Here is a 5,873-nt window from a genome sequence, read left to right as displayed (position 1 = left end):
TTGGGTGGTGGTGGTGTAACCCAGGGCTGCATACTGCTGCTAGGCAAAAACTTTACCACTGAGCTACATCTCCAGCCCAAAATTTACCATTTGCATATCTATTGCCCCATTTGCACTTCCCCACAAGCTCATACAATAAACCAAATCCTTATTATGCTTTCCTTATTTGTAAATGAAAGAAACATGTTCGCAGAGGTCCTTGTCTTGCCCTGGGGCCTCCCAACAACTCCTAGAGCAGACTGCATGGACCTTCATCCTTGCTTCTCAACTCTACATTTATCCCAAGTAGGAGGCTTCCTTTCCTGTTTCTCCCTAGGTGCATCTGTACTATTCTCCCTGAAGCAGAAAGAAATCAAATGTGCATTGAGCACTCAGTCTAAACATGGGTCATGAGAACATCTGGAGTGATGGGAAAAGAAACCAAAGAATGCTTAGATTCCTATATCCACACAGAAAGATGGGAGCAGAGTCCTTTTTTTTCCTAGGAGTCAGAGAGACATTGAAGTTCATGTAGTCCACCACTTAAACAAAACCGAGTCTCACACACACACACACACACACACACACAAAAAAAAAAAAAAAAAAAAACCCACCAAAAAACACCAGCTGGGGGGCAAAAAAAAGACCCAGATTTTCATGCATCTGTCTATCACCAGTATTCAACTTCTACAAGCACTACATCACAGTTCTCAGCCTGGTGACTTAAATCATCCCTTACACTCCTTAAAATATCACAAGCAGGTGACTCTCACTTGTTCAACTTGGTGACAGGCTGGCAAATGGTGTGAAAGGGAACATGTGAGTCCTCACGACCATGGTGACTTGCCTCAAGCTGCCTCGGGGGAGTTAAGAAGCACTCAGTACTGAGTGTTGTTGACGGGTCTTCTCTACACCAAAACTGCACAATGACCACATGGAAACGGTAAGTGGGGAAGAAGAAAGATCGGACACACAGGTTAGTAATTCCATTACTCTCACTCTGCACAGGGAACCCTGATGACTCAGACTGGAAGAGTCAACAGGAAACTGATAAACAGCAGAGGCGGCAGTGGAGGGGAGAGGACTGTAATTTTTGTTTTGTTTAATAAGTTACATTAAGAGGCGTGGACCTCCCTCGATGCTGCTTGTTGCTGTACCTACCACTGAATTCCAGGAATGTGACAAAACAATGATCCGAAAAGACACTCTATGATCTTAAAAGAACCTTAGAACACCTTCATGACTTTGGCTTAGGAAGAGATTTCTTTGAAAGATATTTTACTGTGCCAACCATAGTCCTCTGCTCTACGAACCAAGCTACCTAGCCAGCAACGAGGGTAAACATTAACAACAGAACTGTCAAGTGAGCCAGCGAGAACCGTGTATTCACAGATAAAGGTGAGGTGTGATCAGACAAGACTCCCAGGGTACCAGGAGCAGCAGCTGGGAGTCTGCAAGGTCCCTTTCCTGACAGCTGCAGACTGCTTTCTTCTAGGGGGTCTTTCTGTCTCACCCCGAGCTAGCAAATGGCTTAGTTCTTTTACTCTGAAACAACTAAAAAAAAAAAAAAAAAAAAAAAACAAGTTTTCAAACTATTTCTATAACACACAGGAAGTAGGAGGTACCTGCTATGAAAACAGGATGGACTGTAACAACAGTCCCCACCTCACCCCAAAACTACTCCACCCCACTACATTAGCAAGAGGCATAAAAGGTGGGAAGCTCAGAATGTATCCTAAAGAAGAAGAAAATTTACAATCCCTAGTCTCAACAAGCTTAGTCTTAAAACAACAGGAACAAAATATAAAGTATATTTGAAAATTTTGCATTATACCCATTGCTTTGTATGCTGTCTGAAAAAATAATAATAAAAGAGGCATGTTGCTGGGTACAGTGGTTCACACCTTTAATTCCAGCACTTGAGGAGGTAGTGCCAGGTAAATAGATCTCTGCGAGTTCCAGATCAGCCAACCTTTAAATTCATAATAATCCCCTAAACCAGTGGTTCTCAACCTGTAGGTCATGACCCCCTTGAGGAGCGTCAAATGGCCTTTTCACAGGGATTGCCTGAGACCGTCCTGCATATCAGATATTTATATCACAATTCATAACAGTAGCAAAATTACAGTTATGAAGTAGCAACAAAAATAATTTTTTTGAAGACTTGTATTAATGGGTCGCAGCATTAGGAAGGTTGAGAAGTACTTAAGGCCTAAACTATGATGCCACAGATATGTAAGTCTAATTTCTGAGACATTGTTTTGTTGGGTTAACCTTTTGTCGATATGAAAATTACCTCTGGCAGCTTCCACCATAAATTATGATCAAATATGATTCTTTCTTGAAATTCAAAATTAATAAACTCAGAACAAAATCAAAATAAGTACTAAAGGCCAAAAGTGGTGGCACATGCCTTTAATCCCGGCACATGCCTTTAATCCCAGCACTTGAGAGGCAGAGGCAGGCAGATCTCTGTGAGTTCCAGGCCAGCATGGTCTACATAGCAAGTACCAGACCAGTCAAAGTTACATAGTAAGATCTTGGCACAAAACAAACAAACAAAGTAAATAAACAAATACTAAGGATGAGCATGTATGCTGTTCTCACTATTTCTGTTTTCATTTATGCAGACGATCCTCCTTCAAGACATTTGTAGGAACATGTGACTCTGTGTGTACAGTGGCTTGACTTATCATGAATGATCAATGGCTTTATGTCATGATTCTGGTGAGCCCTAGAAAGTGTGGTCCAGCAAAAAGACCTTCTCAGTGGCTTATCTACTATTGACTGAAAAAAGTGCCTCATAGGGTCCTGATGCTGGGTCTGTGGCTGGGTCATAACTGCAGTGGTTTATCTACTGTTTACTGGCCATTATTACCCAGTCACAGACTCAGCCTCAGTACCACACGAAGCACTTTTTTGAGACAGGATCTCTCGTATCCTACACTGACCTGGAATCTTTACCTTAACCAAGGACAACCTTGATTTTCTGAGCCTTCTACCTCCACCTCTTGGGTGCCAGATTATAGGTATATGCCAACAAGGCTGTTTTATACGGTTCTGGGGATCAAACCCATAGTCTAGGCAAGCACATTCTTATGTATCTATTAAATCCTAAATTCATTCTTGGATGGCGATGGTGAAGATAAATTTGAGAGATGTCACCCCACATCACTTGAGAGGATCTAACTGATGAACTTAGGGTAACAAGTTGTCAGTGATGGGAAACCTGGAAAATGTTAATAACACTTTGCCTGGTCCACTTCAAGGATCCCAGGGCTGTCTGCACTATTATTTGGGTCTAATAATTACCCTGCAGTGGATGAAGGCCACAGTAGTAGTTAAGGTTCTAACCCATAATTATTAAATAAAACACCAACCTGTCCGGCCCTTCTGTCTGTGATGCATTTCTCCCCACCGGTGCTTATGATGTTGAATTCTTCTGTGGCGAGCTTACTGAGGTTCCCAGGCAAAGCCCTCCCCTTGGTGCATGAATGAAGTTTGTCTTGAAGGAAGTCTTAGCCCTGTGCAGAAGGGAAACCTTTTGTATCTCTGGAGGTTAGCTTCAAGCTCCAGACTCCTGCATTCCTGTTGAAAACATTCATTTTATAAATGAACAAAGTGTAGGCCTGAGAGCCAAAGGGGCAGTCGCAAGCATCTCTCCTTAGCATCTCTCTCCCCCTTCCAGGGTCTTACTTAGCACAGCACCATGATTACACCATCACTGGTCTTAATAACATCCCACTCTTAGTTCTAATGCTGAGAAATCTTTGAGCAACTTTGTCAGGTCCAGGGACTTCAACACTCACTTCTTAGCAACTGCTTGGACAGTGTCATCACAGAACAGAAAGGATAAGTTCTCTTTGATCAAAGGGGGTGGGTTTTGTTTGTTTTGTTTTTTAGCGTGTGTGTATGTGTGTGTGTGTGTGTGTGTGTGTGTGTGTGTGTGTGTACCTGTGCATGCATTCGTGTGAGTGTGTGCTCATACCAGGGTGCACACATGCCATGGTGCACATGTGGTCAGAGGACAATTTCAGGTGCCCATCTTCACCTTCCACCTTGCTTACCTTATTTATGGCAAGGTCTCTTCTTGGTTTTTTTTGTCTTGGGGTTTTTTGGGGTTTTTTGTTTGTTTGTTTTTGGTTTTGTTTTTTGTTTGTTTGTTTTGTTGTTGTTGTTGTTTTTGGTTTTTCGAGACAGGGTTTCTCTGCAGTTTTGGTGCCTGTCCTGGATCTCACTCTGTAGACCAGGCTGGCCTCAAACTCACAGAGATCCCCCTGCCTCTGCCCTCCAAGTGCTGGGATTAAAGGCATGCACCACCACCACCACCCAGAGACAGGGTCTCTGCTTGTTTTTCCACTATGTATATATAACCAGGCTAGCTGGTCCTCGGGCTCTTAGGAATTCTCCCTGTCTCTGTCTTTACTTCCATTCTATATCTCTTGCAATAAATATAAATATCAGAGTATGTCACAGCATCTTATCTGGAATTATTTAAACATAGTAGAAGTCCTAAATGTCCTTTGTTCTATTGGAAGTGTTGACAAGAAGTTTCTGGCAGAAGATAATTCATTCAGTATGCAAACTGCTGTTTTAACTTCTTGGCATTTTTTAAGATTTATTTTTAACTTTTTAAATTGTGTGTGTGTGTGTGTGTGTGTGTGTGTGTGTGTGTGTACAGTGCCTATGGAAGTCAGAGGAAGGTGTCAGATCCCCTGGATTGGAGTTACAGGTGGTTGTGAGCTGCCACATGTGGATGTAGGTAAGCTAACTCAAGTCCTTTGTAGGCAGAAGATTTTAGTGGTAAAGATCTCAGCATCACGGCTCTTACTGAACCACTATACCAAGAAGTCCACTGCTCTTGCATAAACTCCACACGTAAGGCCATCTCACAATGTATTATTTAAAAGTCTCACAGAAATCACAATTTGATACATGTATGCAATTATACAACATGAGCAACAATGACTTTACCAGGATATTTATTATAGTCAGGAAGCTTACTTCTAATAATTTTTATTTTTTTTGAGATATGGTCTCATTGTGTAGACCAGGCTAGCCTGGAAGACATTATACAGTGATCTTCCTGCCTCAGCCTCTCAAGGGCTGAGATTACAGGTTTGCACCACCACACTCAGCAAACAATTTTGATCTCTTGCATCAAGCATTATTTCGTATTAAGGCAAGTTTGGCCCCCTTAAACTTCTCGAGGACATAAGCGTTCTTTTAAGGCCTTGAAACGACAGGTAAGGAATGCCTAACAGCCTCAGCCATATCTCCTGGCACTACAGACTGAATTGTGTGATCAGAAGACGCGGAAGCCTCACCTAATTAGATGTTCTTTGAGGAGAAATTAGGGTAAGATGAGGGCATGAAAGAGAGACTTCATCATGGTATTAGTGACCTGACTAGAAATCAGAAACCTAGTCTCTCTCTCCTCTCTCTCTCTCTCTCTCTCTCTCTCTCTCCTCTCTCTCTCTCTCTCTCTCCTCTCTCTCTCTCTCCTCTCTCTCTCTCCCTCCCTCCCTCCCTCTCTTTCTCCCTCCCTCCTCCCTCCCCTCTCTTTCTCCCCCCCTTTCTCTACCCCCAATGTGATGTCACAATCACAATAAGAGGGAAGCTGTCTACAACCCAACAGTCTTCTGCAGATCCCAACCTTGTAAACCTTGGAGTTTTTGCTCCCAGAACAATAAGAAATGAAGAAGTTCTGTTAAGTCACCCAATCTGTGGTATTTTGTTATGGTAGCCCAAGCTGGCTAAGACACCAGACCCTCAGGATACATATGCCCAGCCTGGTGGTGGTGGCCCACACCTTTAATCCAAGAAACAGAGGCAGGCAGATCTCTGAGTTTGAGGTCAACCTGGTCTACAGGGTGAGTTAGTTCCAGGACAGC

The sequence above is a fragment of the Peromyscus eremicus genome, chromosome 15 (assembly GCF_949786415.1).
Source record: "Peromyscus eremicus chromosome 15, PerEre_H2_v1, whole genome shotgun sequence".
Lineage (NCBI taxonomy): Eukaryota > Metazoa > Chordata > Mammalia > Rodentia > Cricetidae > Peromyscus > Peromyscus eremicus.
This window is presented reverse-complemented; position numbering follows the sequence as displayed.